Source organism: Pinus tabuliformis, chromosome 9 (genome assembly GCF_031772625.1).
Source record: "Pinus tabuliformis cultivar Carrire ecotype Pingquan chromosome 9, CPIR1, whole genome shotgun sequence".
Classification (NCBI taxonomy): Eukaryota; Viridiplantae; Streptophyta; class Pinopsida; order Pinales; family Pinaceae; genus Pinus; species Pinus tabuliformis.
In genome coordinates, this window is record NC_142307.1 from 1,586,815,791 (window position 1) to 1,586,827,101 (window position 11,311).

Here is an 11,311-nt window from a genome sequence, read left to right on the forward strand (position 1 = left end):
TGTTGAGGCATTTTAAAATGAAGACTGGCCCATCTAAAATGGAAGCAGATAAGGAAAAAATTGTCTCAAAGGGAAAGTATTCGGGCCCTTCACAATAAGCGTTCAAACAAGTCCCCTCTGCATGCATGCGGCAACAACAAGCCTAGAGAAAAAGTCATTGATGATTCTGCCCTCTATAGTCCCACATTCACCCTCTCACCTAGTCATCTGATCTCTATGTGAAAGAATTGTTAAATGCAAAACAAAGGTTCGAGGTTTTAGAAGCTAAAGAGCAGGGAAAAATCATAAAATTCATATAATAATTGTTGAAAACAAGACTTTAGCAGAAAGCAATAAAGTTTTCAAAGAACAAGTGGTATTTCTACAGGAAGCTCTCCTTATAGGGAAGACCGAATGGCAACATGAAGGCAGAGGTGCAAAACATAAAGAATTCTGTAGTGGAAAGTACAGAGGTGGTGAATGCAAAACCATCCCAGGATAAAGGGAAAGTGGTTGCCCAAATAGACAACCATGAAGAGAAAGCAAGAGAAAATAGGAAAGGAGATTCCACAAAAGTTTCCAAAACTTGGGCTCAAGTTATTAATAATTCTAACAATAGGGAAGAAAAACAAATATTCGAGTTGACAACCTGCAAGATAGAGAAAGCAAGGAAATACAAAATAGAGCAACAAACATAATTATTAAAAGGGTGAAAGACTATGGGAAAAATGAATGTACTCTTGACCTTGCAAGGGACTTCTTGAAAGACAAATTGTTATGGCAAGGACAAATATGCCAAGCATGGAGATCCAGTGAAATTAACAGTGAGAGAGTAAGGCCCATAAAAGTCATCATGCCTAGTTTGCATGATAAACATATTAGTATAAGCAAGAAGCATCTCTTGAGGGGTTCTCATTTTTTTCTAGAAGAAGATTTAACTGTAAGACAACAAGAGGAAAGGAGGGAGGAAATGTCAAAGGTTAGGGCAGCAAGATATGAAGGCAAGAGAGCATGGATTTATAAAGGTAAAGTTGTGATAGCGCGATTTGGACTTTCTTTCAAAACAGAGCGGCAAGACGGTAATAAAGAAGATGCAACAAACTCTTCATCGGAAAATCAAAAATCAAGGTCAGTATGGAAAAGCAAGGGCAAAGACTCAATTGTGAGTCTTGCATGTCAAAATAAATAGCAATCAATTCATGCTCAAGTTTCCTTAAGATTAGTTTGTTGGAACTGCAGAGATTACCCATGGAGACGAAGACCTAGGTTAGGGCCTATTGCGGAAGATAGAAACATAATTTGCCTCATAGAAACACATGAGCATGAAGGGTGGAAAACACCTTTGTTTAAATAACACTAGAAGATGGCAGTGTGGAACAAGGCAACAGGGAATAGCAAAAGACACGGGGGCATCATGGTATTAGTGAGGGAAAAAGAAGGTTGTCTTATTCAGTTAGAAAAAGAAGACACATAAGCAATTCATTTGGTTTAAAATATCATAAAATGGAAATCACATCAAAATTGCAGGATGCTATTTTGTGCTACAAGTTTAAAAAATCTACAAAAGTAGAGAGCTTGACCACAAAGATCCATTTGCAACCTTAAAAGCAGATATTGCAACATATTCTTAGCTAGGTGAAGTCCTTATAGTGGGTGATTTCAATGCTAGGACTGCAAGTGAGCAAGCTAGCATTCTTTATTGTAAGGAAGATAGGCAAAGTCTGTTAATTTCACTTGCAATACTTACAATGGAGTGAGTGTAGTAGATTGTGTAATATGCGCGCATGGTTTGTGTGAGAAAATGGAGGAAGTTTTGATTGGAGATCAGCTTTGGGACTTGAAATCAAATCACAGACCAATTTATTTAAGTTTCTCTTGGATTGGAAAGAAGCAATTAGAGTCAAAAACTCAGTGTTCAACAATTTCCCCCAAAAGGCAGAATTCTTTTGATTCCAGAAAATTGTAATACCTTCAAAACGACGCTAGAGAGGCTCTTAGAGAAGGAGAAAATACCAATTCACAACCTCAATAGCCACGGATTAACACATTTAATTCAAAGTGCACTTGCAAAGTGCAAAAGAGCAAAAATTAAAGTCTGAAACAAATTTCTTTCCGATTAATGCTTGGTTTGACGAGGAATTCAAAAAGGTAAGGAGAATGTGGAAAGAGTCAAACAAGGATAACATAAAGCTCAAAGCTTAAAGCAAATATTAAGACAGAAAAAGGTTGATTTCATGGTTTCAAGGAGGGAAGAACTAATCTTCCTTGGGAAAAACAATCTCAAATTATTTTGGAGCGAGCTCCAACCGAGAAAGATGCAAACTGAAAATAGTATTACAACTTTTGATTGGTTTGACTACGCAAGACAATTCTATGAGCAGGATCCCAAGGTTGAACCGACCCCCCTTCACCCAGTGAACACTGATATTGAACTCTTCACGGTGCAAGAGGTAGAGATGGGTATCAAGAAGTTGGGTGTTGGAAAAACAAAAGACTTAGCTAAACTCCAAGCGGAGTATCTAAATTGGGGCTCAAAGATTCTTGCTCCTCACATTACGAAAATTTTCAACAACATCATACGACAAGGGTTCCCCACAGATTGGGCAACTAGTCTACCAATACCTCTTTTCAAGAGTGGTGACGTCAATAATCCCTCCAATTAAAGGACTCTAACGATAAACCCCTTGTTTGCAAAGTTATTTGGAAGCATGCTAGAAAATAAAATCAACAAGTGGGCAGAAGAAAGAGATAAGCATGCTAAAGGGCACACAGGTTTTAGACCTAAACATTCCACAGTTGAACATTGTATAACTTAAGGCACATCATTGAAAAAGTTTGGGAGAAAAAGAAATAAGTTTTTTGTTGCTTTGTTGATTTCATAAAAGCGTTTGACACGGTTCCTAGGGATAAGTTTTGGCACAGAGTGGAGGAACTTGGGGTTCCTAAATATTTGAGAGCAGTTGTGCATAGGATGTATGAAAAGGTGAAAGTCAAAATTAGAATTTCAACAAGCATCTCTGAAAGTTTTAGAAGCGATATTAGGGTCAAACAAGGTTGTCCATTGTCTCCTACCCTTTTTGATCTATATATCAACAAACTTTAGGAGTGGTTAAATTCGCAAGGGTGGGTAGTATCCATTTGGGCAAGTTCGTTAAAAGGATTTTTTTGTATGCAAATGACCTTATTCTCATTGATATTGGTTTGCAAGAGCACTTAATATCCCTTGAGAATTTTTGTAGAAGGGTGGGGATGCAAGTCAATATTAACAAGACGAAAGTAGTGATTTTCTCTAAAAATAGAAAACATAACCAGCATAAGTTATACTTTGAAGGCAACATTCTGGAAGAAGTTGCGGATTACAAATACCTTGGAATTGATTTCAACAAAAATCTAAGCTGGGATGGTTATAGAAAGAAAAAAACTTTGGTGGGTTGGAAAACATTTTATGCTTTTCAAAATAGGTGTAGAAAGGCAGAGTTATGGGACTGGAAAACCACTCAAACCCTTTCTGGGCTTTTAGTGATTCTGGTGTTTCTCTATGGTTGTGAACTGTGGGCCAACAATACATCCGACATGCAATGGAAACAAATTGAGAAAATTCAAAAGCATTTGATTACAAACAAATTCAAAATTAAAGTGCAGTGCCTTATGTTGTCTTGTTAAGTGAAACAGGGGTTGCTCCTATTGAAACAATTGTTATGGTGCGAGTCATAGGGTATTTAAAAAAAATTGAGCAAATGGAAGAGGGTAGATGGCCTAAGGTTGTCTTCAATCACATATTGTACAAAAAAAGAAGACTTGGATGCAGCAAAATAACAAATGGTTTGGTAAATGGAGTATTTGTTTGAACACATGTCCCATAAACAATAAAGAGATAAAAGCTTTTGTTATGGATAAGTTTCACAAGTGTACTTGGGATAAGAAGCTAGGGAGAAAGAAAAAATATTATATTGAAGTGTTTAATCCCACCCATAATCGTCAACAAAAAGCATACATAGAAGCCAATATTTCTTGGAGAGTTAAAATTCTTATTTCTCGGTTAAGGACTAATTCTCATCAACTTTGTTGTGAAACAGGGCGCCGAAAAAGGCTCTTCTGGAAAAGTGAAAATAGAAAAGCATATCATTTTAAAATGTGAGTCCTTCAAAGACAACAAGGAAAGTTATGCAGATATTCTGGCAACTAACTCTTGGGATAATACATTTAGCGAGGGGTTTGTCGAGAAGCTAAGAGCGTTATTGTAAGGCTTCACAAGAAAAGAGCTAAATACACCAACCAAATGAAAAAGCAATCTATCCCATAAGCCATCTTTAGCCTCGTGGACATTAAAATATTTTTCCTACTTTCTTTTTATATATATATATATATATATATATATATATTATATATATATATATATAATAAACCATAAAATAAAATATATATATAATTACTATTTAGATAATAAACATAGTAAAAAAAATGTTATAGATTTAACTACTTCTTTCTCTTATTTCTATCTTCACAAAGAAAATATGATTGAACGTTATAGATTTAAATACTTCTTTCTCTTATTCCTATCCTCATTTTATTTCTATCCAACAAAGAAAATATAATTCATCTTAATATATTCGACGTTTATTTTCATACTTCTGTTAATATGAAATTTTCCCAGATAAAAATTTCAAAACCAAAGTTGAAAGTCTCCTACATTCCATGAAGAAAATTGAATTTAATCTGGTCAGCGAACTGAGGTCTACTATTAGCATTTTAGTATCATATTATTTTTGTCATAATTCCACAATCACTAATCCCTCGACTACTATTAACATTTTAGTATGATATCATTTTTATATGTGATAATTCCACAATCACTAATCCCTCCACTACTTTCTGGCATTTTAGTATTATACTGTATTTTTGTATGTGACAATTCCGTGATAACCAATCTCTCGACCACTTTTTTGTGACTACCAGGCAGTAACCATTAGACAAATCGAAATGAAAATTTGCATGATACGACGCAAAATTTGTACCTTGAATAACAGGACTATAAACTCAATCCATGCACTTGCTTATTGAACTTCAAATCTCTGTTTAGAGCTTGTTTGTACTATATTTACAAAACAAAATAATGTTGCGTATTAAAGGAAGCCTCTTTGAAAGGCACGTAATGTGGCCAAGAATATTTTAAATTAGATTGTGGAGTTTCTTTACACAATTCAGCATGTGTAAAACTATGTCCTTGTATTCAAGGCAATGATATCTCCCGTTATGGTGAGGCCAGAAACATATAAGATTTGAGCACCATGCTACCTAATGTTTTATTAAATAACAGATAATAGAGTACATAATGTTACATCTTCATCCTTCAAGTTGTGCAATGATGCTTGCAAAAACCCTGAATCCTTGTTGAAAATCAGACAACAGACAATACTCGTTTTTTGCATGGTATGTAGCCATGATCCCTGCAAAAAAATAATTATTTTTAAGTAGAATTTTGAGCATACATTTCATTCTAAGTAGAACATAAGCTGACAACTCAGATGTGGAAAATATTTCAACATAGCAGATTCTTCAGATGTCATTCATAATGGGCATAGAGAATATACCATAGCCTGTTGTTTGCACATCAAAACCTTCATCCTGCATCATGCCAAAAAAAAGTGAGGACTAGAGCTGTAAAAGGTATTGACTGTTCCCGATTTAACTAGAGACGGAGATTCGAGGAACATATAAAAATGCATAAATTATATAGAACTTAATCAACAAAAAATAGTAACAAAAGGAAAATTTATGGACTAGAACTCAAAAAACTGACAGCTGTACAATCTCTACCAGTTGATTTTCATGACCTCTCGTACACGTATGGCAAACCTTACACAACGAAGAAATATTCTTGCATCCTACCACTGTAAGCTTGTTTTAACGACAAACGCAATAAACACACTGCCAATTAAAGCATAATATCTGGTGCCAGTGACATTCAGAATTAATGTGGGAAACGCCGATCACAGCTGGTGATATCGGCCATGGTTAAGAGATGGAAGAGATAGTAGTAGCGATATAATACCATTTACTCTTTTACAAAAGAGACATGTGTCTTAAGAGAATCGTTTCTGATTTATTGGAGTTCTCATAAACCTCCCCAAGCAAGTTGCTTGGGAAAATCGATTGCAAGGACGTACAACAAAATGATTGAAGATTACATTTAGAAACATGCAATGAACAACCATCAGACAATGTGCGAGTCTGAAGAGAAATGTGTATGTAAGGAAGGTGTAAGGTTTATTATGCATGTTACTAGTCTCATGTCTACTAGTCTCATAACCGAGGACTTGAGCTATTCTTTTAGGTCTTGGTCGTCTCCTCTAGGACTTGGCCTAGTAATCATTCTCATCAATCACAGAAAAGTATCTTAGAAACAAGTTTCAGATAGTACTGAGGGTATAGATATCTCCTTGACATACTTTTGGATAGATGCTACAAATCTCGGACTTTGTCTCAATTCCGAATATGAACCATAGACTAAGATCTCAGACTCTCATCTTTCATATCACAGAGATCGGATAAATGAACCTTAGAATTTGTTCAAATCATACTTGTACATTTCACAGAAGATGGATTATGTAGTAACTCTCTTGGGATTCTTGAATAACACCTTTCTAGGTCTATTTGCATGGTAGGCTTCTTCCAGATTTAGGGCTTCTTCAAGTCTTCCTCTTTGCTATACTTCACAGGATTCCACAGAAATATACTACTCAGTTTCAGATTACTTTACAAATGCCTCCATGAAATATCACCACAGTAAATTCTGATGTCTCAAAATTCCGGATTCATATGACATAAAACTTGTTTGTCATAGAGATTCAAACTGACCATAATAAGTTTTTTCTTGAATTTGAACTCTAAACGGGAAAATAGATGTTGGAATTACAGACCTTCAAAAGGATTGGGTTTTCACGGATGCTCTTGAGTGATGATTGCTACAGAGATTATGTGATTGCTTACAAGAATGCCAACAAGACGTGATCTTCAAACTGCCTTCGTTCACCTTAGCTCTGATACCATGTTGAGAAATCAATAGGCATGAAGATTAAGTAGATTTCTCTTACTTGATAATTACTTGTGAAAGGTTGTTGGCTTCTTATTTAATTTATTATGTTCTTCTTCATCAAGCAATTACCAAAAATACAAAACATGAAAATCACAAAAGACAAACAACACAAGAATTTAGGCTCCAAGGCAGGGAAAAACCCCACAAGTGGGAAAACCAAAGAAAATCCTCTTCTTATAGAATCAGATCAAAGTGAGATATCCAAGACCAAGACCAACACTGTCACAATGAACCCAAGTCAGCCCTCCTCCAAGTCTTCTTCACCAAGTCAAAGTCAACAAAGTCAATGCTGGTCAAATCTCTGCATTTTGGTCATCCCCTGAACATTTGGCTCCTGAAATCTCGGCCCAGTAACAGCCTCTGAAAAATTGTAGAAACTTCACATGTGTGGACATAATTAAGGCAAACACAGTTCGCTTTCTCTTTCTCTTTCTCTTAACCTCCTCCTTCCTTTTTACTTCATTGGTCTCTTCTTTTTCTTGGCACAAAATTTAATATCACAGATCCGAACGTCTTCTTCCACAGAGAATCCAAATTCAAATGCCAAAATGTGGAGCACATGTGCCAATATATAGTTGTTCGACCATACGAAGAGACACAACTTGTGGGCTGGCCAACTTGTCCATTTGGAGGGCTGACTTGGTCTTGTGATGACACTTTGACTCAAAATTATTTTCTTTTCTTTCAAAAAAGTCCAAATGGGACTTTGACTCAATGACTCAGTGAATATTTATTTTGACCCAAACGATCCGATCAGCATGGAGAATATGCTTTGACTAGAAAAATAATAATAATAAAAATTTCATTTTTCTTCTTTTTGCTTTACATGAAATACATTTTGATACAAGTACAATGATAATTGTGAAGACCAAACCAAGTTACATTTCCAACATACAAGACTAATGAATGATGTACTACAACCTTATCTGAATCATTTTGTTATAGTTTATTTAATTGATATATTGGTTTACAATGCTACCTAGGAGGAGCGTATCTCACACTTGATGCAGGTGCTACAGACTTTAAAGAAGCACCAACTTTTAGAAAATCTCAAGGAATGTGAATTTGCCCAGCAGTATGTGGTGTATTTAGGCTATGTGATTGGTGGAGGGGAGCTTAAAATAGATCCTGCAAAAATGAAGACCATCATGAAGTGGTTGGTGCCTACAAATGTCTCTGAAGTTAGGAGTTTCTTCGAGGTAGCCCAATACATGCGAAAGTTCATAGCTTCATTTTCAGCAACAAATGCACCACATCACACCATAATAATGAGTGGCGAGAGTTTCCAGTGGGAAAGGAGTTAGTAGAATGCCTTTGAAGAGTTGAAGAAGAAAATCGTTCAAGCACCAACTCTCAGCTTACCAAACTTGTAGAAGGCCTCTGGAGTGGAAACAAACACAAGTGGGTATGCCATGGGAGATATCTTGATGCAAGGAGAAAGGCATGTATGCTATCATTTTTGTTGAAAATTTGGCAGCTCGGGGATGAATTTCTAAAAATAGAAAATCTTAAGTATAACTTTCCAAAAATAGTAAATCACCTTGCATCAATTGGTAATCAAGTATTGTTGATGGAAAATCCCTTTTGATCATCAATCAGTCCTAAGAGTTCAATTTCGACTTAATTATCAATATTATCATTATTATTATTATTATTATTATTAAAAAGAAATTCAAGTCACTCAATCATGGTTTTCAATAATGTTCTCTTACATTCTCATTAATGCTCTTACACTTTTTTACACTCAATAAAAGCTCGTCATAAAAGATTCCTCTTACACTCTCTTATGCTCTCATTAAAACATGTCATGAAAGATACCTCTTACACACTCTTTAATGCATATGTTACACTCTCCTTAATGGCATAAGTTACAAAGGCATGTGTACCTTCTTAATGGCATGAGTTACATTTCCTAAATGGGCATATGTTACTCTCCCTCTTGGCATGTGAGTTACTCCTCCTTTATGGCATGGATTCATTGCTCCTCCTATATATATGTGTCTCATTCTTTCTCCCCTCACTACTTGTGCATTGTGAAAGAAGAATTCAAACTTGAGAAAGAGTTGGAGAGAATTGAAGAAGATTATGAGAGAAAGACTTGGAGAGTAAGAGCATAACCTGGTGAACCAAGGTTGATTCACTGCTTCAGAGTTTCAATGTTGATTCAGTGGAAGTGAAGGTTGATTCAGTGTGTGTATCTGTTGCTGCTATCAGTGATCTTTATGCTACAATTTGTTCAGATTTGGGTGAACTTACTCATTCTCTTGATCTCTCATTGTACTCTGTATCTCTGTTGAACAATTGATTTCTAATAGAAGAAGAATCTGGTTGGGTTTTCCCCTTGTGGCTTTTGCCCTAGTCATTGGACCTAAATTTTCTATGTCTCATTGTATTCTTCGTTGCTTTCTATTGTGCATGTGATTTATGTTCTATCTACAATTACTTACCTAATATTGTAACATAAAGAAGTTTTGTAATAAGTGATTGTTACAACATAGAATATCATAATTTAAACATGGTATCAGAGCTTTGGTGAAGACAAGTGTTGTTCTAGCCCATTTTCTGTTGAAATATCTCTTGTTGTCCACTCTATTTGCAACCCATTTGCTGTTAAACCATCTCTTGTTGTCCACTCTATTTATAGCCCATTTTCTGTTGAAACATTAAGTGTTGTCCACTCTATTTGCAGCCCATTTTCTGCTGAAATGTCACTCATTGTTCCTTCTACTCGCTGCTCATTTTCTGCTGAAATATCTCCTCTTTTGCCGCTGAAATATCTCATTTACTACTAAAATATCTTTTGTTGTCCCTTTGTATTTACTGCTGAAATTTTGCTGCTAAAATTTCACTGCTATAGTTATTCCATGATTTCAAGGACCTGAAAATATGATAGTAATTTTGCATATAGTAATTAAGGTGTTGCATGTGTTTAATAGTTGTCATTTCGATACTTGTTGATGCATGCAAAAGTAGAGTAGTTTTACTTCTGTTTATGCATATGCAAGAAAGTGTTGTCTTGGAAATAAATATTATGCATAGAAGGTTATGAAAGAATAACGGATAGAAATTGAATGTTGAAGATAGGGGGTTTTGATTCTCTCACATTATATGAGAAAAGATCATAATCTTATGGGTTTTGTAATTTTGATATTAGAGTTACTGACAATAGTGATTGTAGAAAAGAATCATGACTTTTGTAAAGAATGGAATGACAGTTTTCTAAACTAGCCTCTTCTACAGCGATCAAAGATGGATTATAACTAATATCATTGCAGACAATGAAGTCAATATGTATAATTATTATTACATGTTTTCACTCTAGGATCAAGATTTGAAAATCTTTATAAAATCAATGGAAGACCTATCCATGCATTGATTCATGATAAGTAATCATCAAAGTAAATTGTGACACCGAAAGTTTGTTCATCTTCACTATAAAGCATTACCTCATGTGAGAAAGATGGTTTCTGAAATGTCTGAGATTAGAGTGGATCATGATGGAGTTTGCCAAGTGGTGTTCAAGAAGATGCATTTCTTCTGCCAATGACATATGACTGATGGACAATGGTAACTTATAGAGGCCAAATCAAGAGGGAGCTAACAGCTTCCTTCAATCCCCATTAAAAAATAAGTATTTTCAAGTCTTATGTTGTTTCTTTGTGTCACTGCTCTTGTTTAGATTTATCTTTTTAGATCATTGGTTATTCTTCCTACATGAGTATTTGAATGATTCTTTCACTAACTTCTTGATGAGGATGCGATCAAGAAAAAGCAGATCCTGAAGATCATCAAGGTGCAAAATAGTGCAGGAAGAGTAAACTCCGAAGTTGTTAACACAACTATCTATGTTCAAAATAGATCTCCTCACCATGCCCTAAACAACAAGACTCCAGAGGAAGTCTTCTCTGGTGAAAAACCCAAGGTTGGGCACTTGAGGATCTTTGGTTGCCCTGTCTACTTCTGCGTGCCAAAATAAAAGAGGAACAAGACAAAAGCTTCAGGTAAGAAAGTGTTGAGAAATCTATAGGGCTGCAATTAGGATGATTTCTCTTAAACTTGATAACTGCTTGTGATGTCCTTTTACTTTTCTTACTTATTAGCTTCTTCTCATATTATTATGTTATTCTTATCATCAAATAGCTACCAAAACAAGAAGATCAATAATACACAAGAATACAGGATATAGTCTGCAAGCCAAAGCTCAAACCTCTCCACTTGAGAGGAAAACCCACAAAT

General features: G+C 35.3%; 1 long non-coding RNA gene across 1 annotated transcript; it reads right to left on the reverse strand.

Moving 5' to 3' along the window:
* Positions 1–5,011: 5,011 nt before the first annotated feature.
* LOC149154766 (uncharacterized) lies at positions 5,012–7,778 on the reverse strand. The gene is made up of 2 exons (XR_016262808.1): positions 5,571–7,778; positions 5,012–5,426 (listed from the first exon to the last, which is right to left on the reverse strand). It is a non-coding gene; the product is annotated as an uncharacterized LOC149154766 (long non-coding RNA).
* Between the last annotated feature and the right edge of the window lie 3,533 nt (positions 7,779–11,311).